Raw genomic sequence first — 18,878 nt, forward strand, 5'->3', positions numbered from 1 at the left:
AATATATTGTGCAAGGTGAAATTTTCTTTTTAAAATTGATAAAAACAAAAATATACACATCTACACACATATTTGCAAAAAAGGGAAAGAAATGAAATAGTCTGAGAAGAAGACTTACAACGAAAACTGAGTTGCCTAGAAAATGATTTTTCCATATCATGGTGTTTTCCAGCCTAAAGCCTTCACCTTATTCCTTATTTCCCAGGACAGGGGTCAGCAAATTTTTTCTTAAAAAGTCAGATAATGCTTTTGTGGGCCACTTATCCTCTGTTGCAACCACTCAATTTGTCTGCCATGGTGGGAAAGTAGCCATAGGTAATGCCTAAACAAATGGGCATAGCTGTGTTCCAATAAAACTTTATTTACAAAAAAAAAAAGGAGTGCCGTCTGAATTTGGCCAACAAGCTGTAGCTTTCTGATCACTGACCTAGGACAATAGGCAGATGTGCACAGCTCCACATATTTACCTCCAGCCTCTTCTGTGCTCAGACACCTTTCTCTGCCTGGGAGATTTTTTTTTCCCTTGCGAATGACTATCAGATAGCTACTGATAGTACCAGTCTAAATACTATGAGTCATTAATGTGGACTATCTTTTCTTTATTGTTTAAAGTATTACATATAGTAGTACATATGTCTCCTTTTTTCCCCATTGGGCATCCCCAGCCCCCAGCACATGCCCCCACACCCGAGTATCTGTGTCCATTGGTTATGCTTATATGCATGCATATAAGTGCTTTGGTTGATCTCTTACCCCCCACCCTCCCCTGTCTTCCCTCTGAAGATTGATGAACTATTCAATGCTTCTATGTCTCTGGGTCTATTTTTTATTTTTTCCCTTTATTGATTAAGATATTGTACTACTGTTTTTTAATCCACTCATTTGCTGATGGGCACTTAGGCTGTTTCCAAATCTTGGTTATTGTAAATTGTGCTGCCATGAACATAGGGATGCATATATCCTTTCTGATTGGTGTTTCTAGTTTCTTGGGATATAGTCCTAGAAGTGGGATCACTGGGTCAAATGGGAGTTCCATCTTGAGTTCCACAGTGGCTGCCCCAGTCTGCATTCCTACCAGCAGTTCAGGAGGGTTCCTTTTTCTCCACATCCTCTCCAGCACTGTCGTTTGTTGATTTGTTGATGAGAGCCATTCTGAAGGTATGAGGTGGTATCTCATTGTCATTTTGATTTGCATCTCTCAGATGATTAGAGACTTTGAGCATATTTTCAGATGTCTCTGGCCTTCTGTATGTCCACTTTCAAAAAGTGTTTATTTAAGTCTTTTTCCCATTTTTTGATTGAATTGTTTATTTTCCTTTTGTTAAGATGTATGAATTCCCTATAAATTTTGGAGATTAGGCCCTTATCGGATATAACATTGGCAAATATGTTCTCCTGCGCAGTGGGCTTTCTTGTTTTGTTGATGGTTTCTTTTGCTGTGCAGAAGCCTTTTATTTTGATGTAGTCCATTTGTTTATTTTCTGCTTAGTTTCCGTTGCCCTAGGAGTTGTATTGTTAAAGATATTACTACAACATATGTCTGATATTTTGTTCAGCTACCTTTTCTTAATCTCCTCCCGCCCTGTCCCTCAGGCAGAATAAACCTCTTACTTTTCATCCAAAGACATTTTACTGCATGCCTATTATAACTTCTCATGGCTGGAATATTCTCGTGAACAAAATAGAGAGTCCCTGCTCTATGCAGCTTCCACTGTGGGGGAGAAATATAAACAAAAAACCATTTTCAATCAGAATAAGTAAATAAATCATGCAGTATGTTAAGTGGGGAAAATTAAAAAATAGAGCAGCGTTTGTGTAGAAAGGGGAAGCTTGCTATATTAAACTGGGTTCTCAGTGTAGCCTCATTGAGAGAGAGGGATTTGAGAAGATATCTGAAAAGAGAAAGTGAAGGAGATAACCTTTCTAGCGAGGGAGCTGTTAGAGCAAAGGCCATACAGGGTAGATGGATGCAGCCAGCAAGGAGGAGAGTAGGAGATAAACAGGAGATGGGACCCCAGCCTATGGCACCTCACAAACCATTTCAAGGACCATTGCTTTTACTTTGAGTGAAAGCAGGAGCCCTCAATGAGCCTGGGGCGATAAGAGCTGGCTTATGTTTCAGAAGGATTAATCTGACTGCTCTCCTGAGAAGGGACTGCAGCAGGACACTCTCTTTGTGTCTTGCATATACTGTATCAGAATACCTCTAAAGGTATTTCTAATTCTTTATCCGATATTTGGCGTGTCCCCTCTCCTCCCAATCAGGCCATAAGGAAAGTGACTTGGTGTCTATCTGTATTTCTAAGACTTAGCTTAATTCTATTAAAATAATGCAATAAACAGTTAACAAATATCTGGTTGAATAAAGAAAGAATGAATGAATCAAGCAATTCAGCAATAAATGACTGAAAGAGTGAGCATTTTTCCAAATAGTTAAAAATATTAAAAGATGTATTGAACTAACAGGGATATGCAACAGAAGTGCAAGGATAGATTGTTGCTGGAAATAAATTAATCATCATGTGGCTAATTAGCACACAATGCAAAAAATATGATTTTTGCTTATTGCTGGGTTTTCTCTCCATTTTTTAAAATTTTACTTATATTCCTAAACCTTTCCCTTTTCTCTCTTAATTCATAACTTTATTCCCAATAATTGGTCTTGCTCATTCCTATGTTTCAGCATTTTCTCTACATTATCTCATTTCTTCGGGAGTCACTGGATAATGAAGGTTGCAACTGGTCATGGTTCAGACTGTTGTGTTTGAACTATACTGATTAAGTTGTACCATGTTCTAAAACCACAAATTAAAATGGTGTCTATTAGCAAAAAATCATTTTTAGCCTCTATTGATATTTCTACTCAGAAAAAAATCTATTCTCTGAAAAATAAAAATAAAACAAAAACAAAAACATGGAATTGCTCCTATAACATCCGAATGTATACTGTATCACGAATCTCATGGCTTATATGTGGCAAACTGTGTTGCAAAAATAACATATCAAATATTTTTTGATATACTAAAAATAGTCCCCTAATCCAGCCCCACCCCCAAATCAATCTATAGGGACACCAAGTAGGAACTAAGAATACCTTTTTTTCAGATTATCTGAAATGATAAATTTCTCAATAAATACACACCTGCCAAGTATAAGTTATAGTAGGGGTCTATTTATTTCAGAAGTTTTGCTGCCTCTGGTTCTATCCTCAACATTACTGATGCATTTGTGAGGCAAAATATGGGATATTTAATTTATAGTTGTGGGTTATTTCGTTGAACTATTACATTCATTTCAAAAGCACATTTAATACCTTTTTCTGCTTTATAAAAAGATAATCACAAAATAAAACAAATTACGAGGATAAAAGAAAAGCATTTTGTTATTATTTATTTATTTCATTGACTGTATTGGAGGGCATTGATTAATAAAATTATATAGGTTTTAGGGGTACAAGTCTATACTACATCATCTATATAGTGTATTGTGTGTTACTACCCAAAGTCAAGTCTCCTTCCATCACTATTTATCACCCCTTTACCCTCTTCTACCACTATCCACATCCCTTTTCCTTTGGTAATCACCATACTGTTCTCTGTGTCTAAGAGTTTTTGTTTTTGCTTAATCCCTCACCTTTGCTTAAGACCCCCCAAATCCCTTCCCTCTAACAGCTGTTGGTCTGTTTTCTGTATTTATGAATCCGTTTTATTTTGTTTGTTTGTTTTATTCATTAGATTCTACATATAAGTGAAAATATATGTTATTTGTCTTTTTCAGACTGGCTTATTTCAATCACCATAATACTTTCCAGGTCCATCCATGCTGTTGCAAAAGATAAGATTTGCTTTTTTATGGCTGAGTACTATTCCATTGTATACCACAGCTTTTATTTATTGTTTTGTAATCCAGTCATCTACTGATGGGCACTAGAGTTGCTCCTTAAATATTAACTATTGTAAATAACACTGCAATGTGCATATATTCTTTCAAATCCGTGCTTCAGTTTCTTCAGATGTATTTGCAGAAGTGGAATTACTGGGTAATAAGGCAGTTCCATTTTTCATTTTTTTGAGGAACCTCCATACTGCTTTCCACAGTGGCTACACCAATCTGAACTCCCACCAACAGTACACAGGGTTTATTTTTCACTGAATCCTCACCAGCACCTGTTTGTTTATTTATTAATGACTAGAGGCCTGATGCACAAAATTCATGCATGGGTAGGGTCCCTAGGCTTGGCTAGTGATCAGGGCTGATCTGTGGGGTGACCAGTGGGACTATCAGGGGGCCCCTGCTGGCACCCGCCTTGGCTGGCCTGGGGCCTGTGGGCTGGGGTCAGCTCCTGTGTTGAGCATCTGCCCCCTGGTGGTCAGTGCACATCATAGTGACTGGTCATTCCACTGGTCGTTCTGCCATTCGGTCGATTTGCATATTAGGCTTTTATTATATAGGATGGCTATTCTGACAGGTGATATCTCATTGTGGTTTTAATTTGCATTTGTCTGATGATTAGTGACTCACATGTCTATTGACCATCTGTATTTCCTCTTTGGAGAAATGTCTATTCAGGTCCTTTACCCTTTTTAAAATTGGATTGTTTGTATTTTTAGTGTTTGAGTTTTATATATTCTTTCTAAGTTTTGGAGATTAATCCCTTATTGAATACATGTATCATTGGCAAATATGTTCTCCCATTCCATGGTTTGTCTTTTCATTTTGTTGATGATTTCCTTGACATTAATTTAAAAAAATCAAATTTTTTTAATTTAATGTCATCCTGTTTGTTTATTTTTTTCTTTTGTTTCCCTTGCCCAAGGACATATATCAGAAAAAAATATTGCTAGTAGAAATGTCTGCAATTTTACTGCCAATGTTTTCTTCTGGGATTTTTATGGTTTAGTCTTACATTTATGTCTCATTTTGAGTTTATTCTTGTGTATGGTGTAAGGCGGTGGTCTAGTTTCATTTTCTTGCTTGTATTGGTCCAATTTCCCCACACTATTTATTGAATAGACTATCTTTACACCACAGTGTTTTTTTTCCTCCTTTGTCAAATATTAATTGACCATGAAGACATGGGTTTATTTCTGGGCTCTCCATTTTGTTACATTGATCTATATGCTCATTTTATGCCAGTACCATGCTCTTTTGATTACTATGTCCTTGTACCATAGTTTGATGTCAGGTAGCATGATTCCTCCAACTTTGTTCTTCTTTCTCAAGAATGCTGGGACTGCCCTAGCTGGTTTGGCTCAGTGGATAGAGCATTGGCTTATGGATTGAAGGGTCCCAGGTTCGATTCTGATCAAGGGCACATGCCTGGGTTGCAGGCTCGATCCCCAATAGGGGGCGTGCAGGAGGCAGCCGATCAATGATTCTCTCTCATCACTGATGTTTATATCTCTCTCGCCCACTCCTTCCCTCTCTGAAATCAATAAAAATACATTAAAAAACAAAGAATGCTGAGACTATTCAGGGTCTTCTGTGGTCCCATGTAATTATTTGGAATATTTGTTCTAGTTCTGTGAAACACACCACTTGTAATTTAATAGGAATTATGTTGAATCTATAGATTGCTTTGGGTCCAATGGGCATTCAAGTGATGTTAATTCTTTCTATTCCTGAACATAGTAGATGCTTCCACTTATTTGTATCTTCCTCAATTTCTCTCTTCAGTGTCTTATAATTTCCTGAATACAGGTATTTTTTAACCTCAATTATATTTATTCCTAGCTACTTTTTAAATGCAATTGTAAATGAGAATATTTTCTTAGTTCCCCTTTCTGATAGTTCATTTTTGGTATATAAAAATACCACCAATTTCTGAATATGAATTTTGTATCTTGCTACTTTTTTACTAAATTCATTTATCAGTTCTAGTAGTTTTCTCATGGAATCTTTGGGGCTCCCTTTATACAGTATCATATCATCTGTGAATAATGACAGTTTTACTTCTTCCTTTCCAATTCAGATGCCTTTTATTTTTATCTTCTTGTCTGATTGCTGTGGTTAGAATTTCCAGTACTGTGTTGAATAAGAGTCGTGAAAGCAGACATCCTGTCTTGTTCCTGATCTTAAGGAAAATGTTTTTAGTTTTTGGCCATTGAGTATGATGTTGGCTGTGGGTTTGTCATATATGGCATTTATTATGTTGGTGTATGTTAGCTCTCTTCCCACTTTGCTTAGAATTTTTATCATAAATGGGTGCTGGATTTTTTAAAATGCTTTGTCTGCATCAATTGATATGATCATGTGGTTTTTTCCTTCATTTTGTTTATGTGGTATATCACATTTACCAATTTGCAGATATTGTGCAGTTTTACTTCTTCCTTTCCAATTTGGATGCCTTTTATTTTTATCTTGTTGTCTAATTGCTGTGGCTAGGCTTCCAGGACTGTGATGAATAAGAGTTGTGAAAGCAGACATCTCTGTAATAAATCCTTGCATCCCAGGAATAAATCCCATTTGATCATGGTATATGATCTTGCATCCCAGGAATAAATCCCGCTTGATCATGGTGTATGATCTTTTTAATGTATTGCTAAATTCAGTTTGCTGCACAAGAAATTTTGTGTGTTAGCCCTTTAAGCGGGTACCTGCATTTTCATCCATTTTTCTCTGGCAAACAGCAACACTGCTGGTTTTCACAACCAGATGTTTTATGGGCACTTTTCTCAGTTCTGGTGCTCTGGACTGCGTAACCCAATTTGGGGTTTAGACCTCAGAATTCTCAGTGGGGAACCCTCCCGCCCCCTGCAGCTGAGATCTCTCTGAACCTTCAGCTGCTATCTGTGCCAGCCCAGCCAGCCCTTTCACGCCTCCGCATTTCCTACCAGACTCTATGCAGTCTCCACTCTCCATCCTTGGTTATCAAGGTTCTCTCCAGCTCGTCTCCAGTTGATTATTCAGATGATGTTTCTGTATTTCAGTTGTAATTCCAGTTTGGTCCTGGGAGCACATCAGTGTAGCGTCCACTTTACTCCACTGCCATTTGGAACTCTATCCTATGTTTTTTGATTGTAGCATTTAAGCCATTCACACTTAAAGTGACTATGGATAGATACATATTAAATTTTTGTTATTTTTAAGGCCATTTGAAAAAAAAAACATTATACTTGACTCTTCTGTATAGAAATGAACAGACTTCTACAAAAGTTATTAGTCCATTTAAGGGTTTATAGGATTGATGTGCAAACTTTTTAATTTGTTGCATTTCTGCCAAGTAGCTATACACTAGATGGACTCTCTCTCTGCAAACCATGCATTCCCAGAAAGGAGTGGGACTCTGTGGTGGGGTCTGAATTGAAAGAAACAGGAAAACTAGAGCTATAATGGTTCTGCTACAACATCCTCTAGTTCCTTTTAGAAACTATTTCGTTTGAGATTTCTAACTCAGTAAACACATTTGCCGCAGCCAGAATCTAGGTGGTTGTTGTAGCAGAGTAGTTCTCTGGGGTAATTGCATGCGTTCCCTTCTATAAAGAACATGGAGAAAACCTAGGTGGAAATGCTTTCTTTAGTGTATTGCTGGCCCCTAGTTTGAAACATAACAGAAAATCAGCATCATTTGTCATCCAGTTTCTGTGATACAAAGCCTTTTTTTTTTTTTTTTTAACTTGCAACATAACCGAGCAGAGGTTCTTAGACAAAGAATCAAAGAACTTAGTTCAGGCCTCAGGTCTGCTATCACAGGCTTTGTTGCTTTAGATAAAGTCCCTTTACCTCTGTGTTCCAGTTTCTTCCTTTATAAGGCTGTGTTCAGAACACTAACCCTGTCTACTTCTGACAATTAATCTGTTAACCAAATAAACATTTGAGTGAAAGAGCTTTGAGAAGATAACAGGAAATTAAAAACCCAGTTCCCACACTTGCGATAACTTTATGGTCACATGTATTTTGCCTTTCACCCAATGCCTTAAACAGACACATACTTTATCAGTAAGAAATGATTTTGACTACAGGTATTAACATCCAAATAGCAGCTATTTAAACCAGGAGGGCATTTCTTAGTCAGTAAAACTGAAGTCTGGAGGCAGGAAAGTGCTCGGTGGGCTTAGTAAAGGTCACGCTTTCTTTCCATTCTGAATTATTTATAAGGCGCGGTAACATCCACATGCATGCTACCTCCTCCTCTTTCCCAGAAATAAAATAACTGCCTAACCTCCGGAAATCATCATGTACACACATAAGGCTGGGAAGAGGAACAACTAGAAATGATTTTTTCCAGAAACTCCCCTTATGAAATTTCCCCTCACACATCGATGTTGAGGGCTAGATTCAATAACCACCTCTGCAGTGAAAGAGACCTAACTTTACAGACTATAAGCTAGGAAGGCTGCAAGGTATAAAGGGTTGAGAAATGGCTTTGGGGTAAGCAACCAGTAATGTTCACACCTTCACCCCAGAAAATTCAATGCATCTTCTGGGAAACATAATCCCACATCCTGGAATGGCTGCTGTTCAGTCACATTCTTACATAATTCTACTCTTAGCTAAAATAATCATAGCAAGTTGAACTTAGTGGTCCAGGCCTCTGTTTCTTTCATGGGGCACAAAAGTTATAAGTTGGTTTTTAGTTGTGTCCCCCAGTCTTAGTCATTTTTCCTAAAAATGTAAAGATTCCGTGGTCGTCAAAGCATCAGCCTCACCCTGTTACATAAGCAATTCTCACCAACAAAACCCTTGATCCTTTCTTTAAAACTACTAGGTCACTAGCCTGGTCTCTATCTTCTTTTGGAATTATTGTATTGTTAGAGTCTCATTGGCCTACATTTGCTAAACTAGTCAGAGTATAAATGGTTACTATCAAACCATCTCCTTTACCCCTTTATCCATAAACTAGAGGCCTGCAGCACAAAATTCAGGCTCAGGGGGGAGGGGGAAGGAAGGGGGCTCAGCCCAGCCTGCACCCTCTCACAATCCGGGACCCCTGTGGGATTGGGCCTAAACCAGCAGTTGGACATCCCCCTTGCAATCCAGGACCACTGGCTCCTAACCACTGGCCAGCCTGCCTGATCTCCCCTAACCACTCACCTGCCTGCCTGATCGCCCCTATCCACCTTTGCCTCAGCCCTGCCACCGTGGCTTCTTCCGGAAGGATATCCAGAATGACGTCCAGAAGGTTGTTCAACTGCTCAGTCTAATTAGCATATTACACTTTTATTATTATAGATATAAATATAAAGGTGGCGTCCTACTCATTCTTCTCTGAAGATATATGATCAATGTGAATATCTATCCCTGCTCTCAAGGCAAAGCAAGGTGGTAATAATTTTCCCCTTATCCCTCACCCCTTCCAAATAAAATCTTTTCTACTTCATCTTGACACTCTATTGAACATAATGTGCATATTAAACCATTGCCTTTTGCGTAATCAACAAAACGTTGTTAGAATAAAAGAAAGCTCAGATCTCAGCAGTCATTGAAACCAAAGCGGCTCTTTCCTCTCCTCCTCTGACCCTTCAGGATCTGACAAGAGGCAGAGGGACTCTCTCCACATGCACGTAGCTGTGGACCTTGTTCACCCTCTCAGAAGGAGTTCTAAACATGGGGTTGAGGAAGCTGCCATGGTAACCACAAGGAATAATAATTAGATTTTGCAACCTCCATAGAAGCCGTCAGTGTACTTGATTAACCTTGAGAGGCTCTAGGAAATGTTTCTAGAGTAGTAAAACAAAAACATACTGGCCAGGATCTCAACCTTGCTTACTGAATCCAAAAAGGTCATTTTCTCCTAAGCCAGGTAGGAAACATCTGGGGGGGGGGGGGGGAGAGGGTACAAAAATTACAGAAACAATGCATTTATTTTTTCTTAGAGGAGTTGGGCTCAAATTCTCAGAGATAGTGGGAAGCTGTCTCTATATATGTCATGGGGAAACCCCCACCAGTGTTGTTTTTAACAGAGCATTACCGGACCACAGTTCTGTTCTGTTTATGCAGAAACCCCTTTGCCTTCTTCCTGGCCTTGTTTTCCCCCAAACTAACCTCACTCAGGGGCAGCAAGGGCAAGTCTAGCTCCCTGACTCCTTTACCCCGGTTTCTTCCTCATAGTGAGAATTTAAGAAATAATAGTTTAATAAAATGCAAATGTACAATATTTAAAAAGGAAATGCTTATATCACATAATATGGAAATATTTTCTTGGATAAATATATGATTGAGAGTAGCAGTTTGACCATGCAGTGGGAAATGTTGGGTGGAGCCAATGGGGGCAAAAGAAGAAGCCTCCAATTTCACATACAGCTCGCTTAGAAGAAGAAATTGAGCTTCCAAACTTACAATGAAGCAGAATGCCAAAGAAAGGTGACCTCCCTTAAAGGCACAGATAGCCTGACAGTAAAAGGTGAAGGAAGATGACAGGTGCTTCCAATGACATTAGAGCTGCATTTCCTGAGGCAGAGAGAAACTATGTCTAAAATAAATGTGATGCTTGATAGGTTTTATTTTCCTTAGAAACCTCTGGGAAAACGTTTCAAGTAGTTTGCTTTCCAAACCTTTTTCTTGGTAAAGTAAAGAGTGGGAACGTGTCACCTAAAACCCAAGCAAGTGGCTTCCCTTGGCAGCAAAGTCAATCTCTATTCATAGAATGGGCATGTTCCTGAGCCTTAGCAATTTGTTTCTTATATTCTCAGAACGCATATCAGCCCAGCGAGTCTCAGTTCATGTGCTTGACATATTTCAATGTTATATTGCGAAATAAAGCATTCTTTCTCTCCAAGTACACCGACTTTTCAGATGGGAGTTCTCCCCTCACAAGCCTATCAGTCAAATGTAGCTGCTGTGCCCACAGACCCTCGTCTCCATTTATGCACTACACATTTCACAACAATGGAGCACGTAGTCTCCTCATCGTGGTAACATGGCCCCTTGCTAAAGAATTCACAGAGCAGAAATAACTGAGAGCTAACAGATAGTTTTGAATATTTTCTGCCATTATGTACATGTGCTAGGGTTATCTATGGGAAACTCGAGATGGGTTATCTCTAGTTTTGCTTTTAATACTTCAGTTTAATAACAATATTACTACCATATCATCTCTACTGGACAAAAATGAAAAATATTTCAAATGAAAACATGCTTATTAAGTACATGTTGAAATATGTCATTGCAAACTCCCATCACAATTTTCCCAATGAAATAACAGAAAAAGAAATATAATAAGAAACGAAAACATTTTTATCTAGTTTCACATACTATCATGTTTTTAAATATGAAATTTAAAAATTCTTGTCTTACATACATTTTGGAAGATGTCTCTCAATTCTATCAAGTTAATTCCTACATATTGTGTCCGATGAGACACAATTTCCCTACACTACTTTGTGTTTTTAGATTTCTGTTTAGATTACTTGATAAAATATTGGGACATCTTGATTGTCTAAAAGTAGTAAGATACAATTACTGATTTTTATTGTTGTGAGCAGAAAGACTTTTCTCCCACCTGAGCTTCAGTGTCTTCCGGGATACATGGATATATTTTACGTAACATACACTTTAGGGGAAAAGATGTGAGAGATTCCTGCAAGAGAAGCACTGTTACTAACGGTGATGGCCTGTCTCCGAAGATGGCCCTTCCCATGAACTCCACCTTCCTGTGAGCTTCTGCTAATCAATAGAATATGGCCGGAGTGAGGATGTGTAACTCCCAAGGCTACATGGTAAGGAACCAAGGCTTCAGCCTCGGTATAGTAGAACACTTGCATTGGAGAAGCCAGAGCCATGTAAGTAGCTCAGCTACAGTGAGGCTGCTGTGGTGTGAGGAGGTCCAAGCTTGTCAGGTGGAGAAGCCATACGGAGAGCAAAAGACATCCAGTCTGTTCTCCCATCACCTGAGGACCAGCCTTGTGAGTAAAGGATCCATCTTGAATATCCATCCTAAGCGGTCCTTCCAGATACCACTTGCTGCAGCAGCAACCTTCCTGCAACTATAGGAGGGATATGAACCCAATCAGCCCACTCTGAGAGATATTAGCTTGTTGGGGGCAGCTAAGATCTGGGGGTTGTTGGTTACATAGCTTTAGAAAGACAATATTACCTAACTACTTTTTAATCTATGTTCTTCATTAAAGTCTTCATTTATCATGTTGCTACATTTCTCCTCTCATGTATTGATCTTCTTTCTTTGACTTTTTTCTACTAATGATGTGCCTCACATTTTGAAAGAGACATCAAAAGGTGACCTGTTGGGTAGTTTGGTAAATACCTTGTACAAAGATACCAAAAAGCTTGGCTTCTAATCCCCATTTTGCATAGCAGTTGACTTTCTTACGACTCTAAGCAAGCTGTTACATACTTTTTCTGAATCTCACTGCATATAATTCATGTAATGATTACAGAATTCATTGCACAGAAATACTTAGTAATACCAAGAAACAACAATAAAAGTGGGAACAGAAAAACTATAGATTCTACTATGAAGGATAATTTTCCACAACAGAAAATGTTAAGTTCTCTGCTCCATCTCAGATTTTTTAAAAAAAATCTACTTGATACCCCAAGAAATCTACTTGATAAAATAAATATGAGGTTCATATTTATATCAGCCATCTCTTCATTAAAAAAAATGGTAAGAAGAAAGTGACTTTATGTTTATCTCAAATGTTAATGTCACATTTAATTACATAGATAAGAAGTTGTATCTGATTGTATGCTTAATATTAAAAATTCTTATCTAAGTAATGGTGATAAGGAAAAGTAGCATGGTTTCCAGTTACTATAGTGTGCACATTTAATCAAGACCAACTTTTCTAAGTCCTGTCCTCTCTTGTTTACCCCATACTCCTCTGGAAGTTGAGGAAAGGTGTGAAGTATGTGAAGGGCAGCCAGTTTGATGTTCAGAGAGACTGGAGAATTGTAATATTTGCAAACAAATGAGCAAAAGTGGGAAGAGGGACAGAGTAGTTGTTGAAGCTAAAGAAAATGCCTGGAGTATTCCCCTATGCCTGGATGCCTATTGTTTTAGGACTCTCCTTACTTAGTCATCAATTTCTTGAGGAAATAATTAAAGCGTCTAGATCGGTGATAGCTAACCTTTTGAGCTCGGCGTGTCAGCATTTTGAAAAACCTTAACTTAGCTCTGGTGCCGTGTCACATATAGAAAATTTTTGATATTTGCAACCATAGTAAAACAAAGACTTATATTTTTGATATTTATTTTATATATTTAAATGCCATTTAACAAAGAAAAATCAACCAAAAAAATAAGTCCACCTGTCACCTCTGACACGCGTGTCATAGGTTCGCCATCACTGATCTAGACCCTAAAATATAAGCTATTTTGTTCTGATGCTGCAAGTGTGAATTTGGATTTTGAGTGGCGTTATTGACGGGTAGGATGAAGTGCTGGTAAAGTGGACTAGCTGGGCACATCTGTGAAGGCTTATAAAATCCAGACCCATGATCTCAGAGAAGGCCTGAGGCTCCTTTGAGGCCTAGCCCGTCTTAGCACAGGGTCTCTAAGAGTGCTGACTGCTGCCGACCACGCCCCAAAACAATGTTTTCTTGACTCAGACTGGAGTAGCACATTACTGCCGACCACAGAGACAATGTCTCTCTTTTCCTCCCATTAGAATGTCCACAGTAGCACACTTTTTGCTTCCTGCTCTGACTGAGGAATGGATGGAAGTGGCAATGTATGTGCATGTGTGTTCAACCTGAATGAGTATGGACCTTGTCACCAATCACCACCAAAGATACAATGCCCTACAACATGTCTCACTAGGTAGCTGGGCGACTGCTCTACCATCCTCAGAACATAAGGACTCTGGGAGCTCGCCTCTCCAGGTGAGACTCATCCCACCACTGAGTTTCCCACATGATGCTCATTATGCTCAGAATTGTGGGAGAAATCTACTTCTCTCCACTTTGCCCCATCTCAGAGGGGAACTACTCACCGCCATCGCACCTTTCAGAACAAGTTACAGAATGTCAGTAGACAGCTAAATTATAAGTAAAAGGAGAAATTGATGTGGAAGGAGAAACTCATGAGCAAATCCACATAAATATATAATTGTTTTTGGCATGTGGAAAAAAATAAAGTAAATGGTCCTTAAAAATTAAAACTAGGACATAAAATGTCCTGTAACAGTCTTCCCCATGGTTTTTAAGAAAGAAAGGAGGGAAGAGTTTGTCTGAAATATATATCTGGTGATACATATATTTAAATCTATTCGCTAGCATTGCTATTTTTAAATTCTCAATGTAGGTTAAAGCTGTATATTTTCTCACACTTAAGTGGCTGTTAAAGGAGTCTATTCTCAGACACCAAAAGTAAAAATTTTAGAGCGCAGAACAAAAGTGTTCCAGTCAGTTGCTCTCTTATTATTAGATTGCATAATTAAAACAACATATTTTAATATCTACTGAAAGCATAAAAGTTATGTTCATATAAATGTCTGCAGGTATAAATTTATGTTTATTCAACATAGAGAGCATCTTTCTATACTTACAGCTAGATAGAAAAACAAAAAACAAAAACTTTCTTCCAAACTAGCATCAACTGTGCAGAAGTACCTGAAGTCAACAACGAGACAGATCTTCATAGTATTTTACAACTAAGACCCTTCATGATATTTGAGTAGGACAGTGTTCCCCAAACTGTCCTTGGAAAGTTGTCATTTTGACAAAAATAAAAAATAATGAACAATCCAACAAACAGTTGCTGAAAGATTTGAGAAATATCAGATCTTTATAGGCTCTCAGAGCCTTTATTATACTAATGTGGACTGGGAATCTCCAAAAGAGGCATGTACAGAGTTTGCTAAATATATTTGACCACAAACCCTTGTGCAGACATACATGTGTAATTTTTTTGTGTCCAATATTTGTGAACCCATAGAAAAGAAGTATTTTTCTGAATTCACAGCTTGGAGGAAAATGTTGGTACTGAATATGATTTATGGAACCACATATTTCACAAACACACACACACACACACACACACACACACACACACACACAACCCTCTTAATATCAAATGGCTACCTATATAAAAGCAATCGTTTTTGAATTATAAAATTCATAAGGATCATTGGAATATCTGTTTTTAAAATTGTGGCTTTGGAGACTCCTACAAAAAGAAATTCAAATTTAGTATGTTTTGTGAGAAGATCAGAATATTTTTGGTAAGTACTCTAGGTAATTCCAATATAGAATCCTATGTGTTTCACTTAGAGAAACATTGATCTAACATTGTTTATTAGAAAAACATTGATCAATAGAAAAACACTGGTCTATTTATTTTTTAATACACTTTTATTGATTTCAGAGAGTAAAGGAAAGGGAGAGATAGAAACGTCAAGGATGAGAGAGAATCATTGATCTGCTGCCTCCTACATGCCCCCAACTGGGGCATGTACCCTGACCAGGAATTGAACCATGACCTCCTGGTTCATAGATTGGTGCTCAATCATTGCACCACACTGGCCAGGCCTAATATTTCTAATTGATTGTTTTGCATATATGTTTGTATGTGTTCCACATCCCATTATTATAGAGTAAAGAAGAAAATGCACTGTTAAGTTTAGAAAAAGGAAATAGTCTCTTCCTTATTTATTTTCCCATTTGTTACATGACTGTTGAGGAAGGTAAGGATATTATTGGTTGGTTCATTTTATTGGCCACTGTGCCTGATTAAATATTGAATGCACTTAGTTTGGGCCTTTTAACATAACCTAGGATGCCTCTGCTCAAAACCAGCAGCCCCAGGTGGTCATCCTAAGGTCTCAGCCTGGCCCTTTTATCACAAGCCCTCACCTTTGGAATTGGGTGTGAGGAAGAGAAGAGGGAAAGAAAAGTAAAAGATTAACACTTCATTGACCTTTGTTACCTCCTCAATCTGTTCCCTTTCTTTTCCCCTCCCTCAATACCAGAGGCACTCAGCAAGCATTCCATTGTGGCTGTGGAATCAAATAGCCACAGTGTGTTCGCCTACAGGAGAGGAGTAGAGTTTATCACTGAGCAGCAACAGAGGAAGGTTGGCCCTCGTCATGTGAGAGTAGTTCATTTTTCTGGATTGAAGAAGAAAATCTAAATCAATTGATCACATATATAAAGGCTGCAAGCATCATCAAAGTCATATGTACCCCGGAAGGAGAAACCAGACTGGGCCAGAAGTTGTGGAGGAGCATCAGGAGGTTGAGCTGTGACCCAATATTTACAATAAGCAATGAACTGTTCAGAGGTCAGTTAGTGCACTGGGAGTTTTAAAACGCAAGCTAGAGGGGATAGAGACATATTCTTAAGAGAAGGTTAGGAGTACATGGAAGAAAATGGAGTAATATCTAAAATAATAACTTTTGAAAAATAGATATAGAAAAGAAAGGGTTTTATTAATATTTTGTTTTGCTTTGCTTTGCTTTGCCTTTGCTACTAGGGCAAGAACAAAAACCAAAGAATAATAGTGGGGGAAAATCAAAGAGGTGTTTTGAAAAAAATCAAGATAGAAAATGCTAATTCCATTCCCCAAATGGGATCAAGATCCAAGAAATTAGTAAAAGGAAACCTCTGAACACTGTTAAATCAAGAGCTACCCTCTCTGTTTGTGTTGTAAATTGCATGATTTGAATAACAGTACAGAGTTTCTGTTAACAAAAAAAATGGAAATGTTTGATAGAAGAGGCTAATGAAAGGGCAACTCATGCATTTTCAGTGAATTTATATTGAGGCATGGATGAGAAAACTATAATGGCCCAAGCTGCAGAGAAGATTTTAAACAGGCTGGTTTGGATCCAGGGAAAATAGCTAAGGATATTCCTAGAATAAAGCCTTCCTGGTTCTGTTTGATGTGACAAAGAAGAAATGAGAAAGAAGATTTGATGACTTCAAATTTACAATGAAAAGAGTTGGAGGGTATGTTTGTTATTGATGAGAGAGAGAGAGAGAGAGAGAGAGAGAGAGAGAGAGAGAGAGAGAGGAGAGAGAAAGAGAGAGACTGATGTGAGAAACATCAATTGATTGCCTACTGCACACACCCTGACCATGGATCAAACCTGCAACCTGTGTATGTGCCCTGACTGGGAATGGGACTTGCTACCTTTTGGTGTCCAGAATGAGGCTCCAACCAGCTGAGCCACACCATCAAGAGCGGACGCGATTGTGATTTTTTATTCATTTGTGTAGGCTTCATTATTGGCATTTTTATGATTATTTGTAGGAGAAAAAATAAATAGAAAAGGTTCACTTGGAAAGTTCTACTCTAGGGAGCTTTAAGTTATTTGTAACAACATTGAATTGATTTAGTGATGGGAGGGGATTAATTTTATTGACTATTATAGTGTATACAAAGAATTAATTGGGATATGCAACTTTCTAAGTTAAATTGCATAATATAGCTGACCATAATTTGAAATGGGAGAGTGAATGGCAAGATTATGGAGCTAGCGGTAACTTGTTCAGGCCTATCAAGAGTGTGGCCTTGGTGTAAATGTTTTTATTTAAACTTAGTGTAGCCTGTCTTCACCTGTTCTAATCGCCATAGAGGGGTTTAAGTTGTTAAAATATGCATCTTGCTGGACCCAAGGGCATGCACAAAAGTAGTGTTAAGGATCAAACAGGTAAGATGCAAACTGGACGCACGCGCGTGTGTGTGTGTGTGTGTGTATCACAAATATAAATATTTCAAAGTTTCTTTATACACATCTATATTATATACAAATATATAAACTACTCTCTGCCTATTCCTCTACAAGAGTGTATCCATGTCTGTTTGTTTAACAGTTTAGTTCCAGTTTCTAGAGCATTGCCTGCCACATAAGAAAACGTCATTAAATATGTGAATATATCCCTAAACCTTAGCAATGTGTGAAAGGCTGGTGTGCAGAATACTTTGTCATGAATTATACATTTCAACTCTGAAATTTCTAAGTATTTCCATGCAAGTACAAGAGTAATTGCGAATTTAAAACTCTTGGAGCCCTGCAGCCAGTTTGTTTCACAATATTATCTTCACTTAGAAACAATTTTGCTTTTCTCTTCCCAAATGTTTCAACACCATGTGCTAGTGCATTAAAGAAAAAAACAACAACAACAGCCCGAGCTGGTTTGGCTCGGTGGATAGAGTGTCGGCCTGCGGACTGAAGGGTCCCAGGGTCGATTCCAGTCAAGGGCATTTACCTTGGTTGCAGGCACATCCCCAGTAGAGGGTGTGCAGGAGGCAGCTGATCGATGTTTTTCTCTCTCATTGATGTTTCTAACTCTCTATCTCTCTCCCTTCCTCTCTGTAAAAAATCAATAAAATATATTTAAAAAAACAAACAAAATAAAACAACAACAATGATGCATTATTCAAATGCACACTGTGGGGTTGTAGACCAAATGTGCCCTTTCTATGTTATTTTTCACTGACTTTAGCTTGATTTATTGTAGCTCCACCTAATCCTTACCAATTCTATGATCCAGTTTGTATAATTTTCATAATGGGTTACAATAAAATCATGTTTCCAAAGAGTCTAATTGATGAATAAAATATAATTGACTAAACTCACTGTCACCCATAGCCCAGGAATGTTTGCCCTGTCTGTGGGGAATAAATCTTGAGAATGGATAAATTCCTGTGGCCGACTTTCTTTGGAAAGCACCAACATTATGGTTCTTTCCATTTGTGTCATTCTGAAAGGAAAGAACTTAATTATATGTTAACATGTTTTAATGACTGCAGTCAGGAGCTGAAAAGTATTCTGAGAAGCTCTCTAAGGTAGAAAGAGTGCAGACTTTAAGTGAATGTCACTTTCACAACCATCACAAAGTTGAAAATTCAAGTTGAATCACAGTAAGTGAGGGACATCTCTCTGTGTCTCTCCATATATATACATATATATACACACACATACACATACACACACCTATGTCCGGCCTCTGCTATAACAGAATACTATTAACTG

Source organism: Myotis davidii, unplaced genomic scaffold (assembly GCF_000327345.1).
Source record: "Myotis davidii unplaced genomic scaffold, ASM32734v1 scaffold506, whole genome shotgun sequence".
NCBI lineage: Eukaryota > Metazoa > Chordata > Mammalia > Chiroptera > Vespertilionidae > Myotis > Myotis davidii.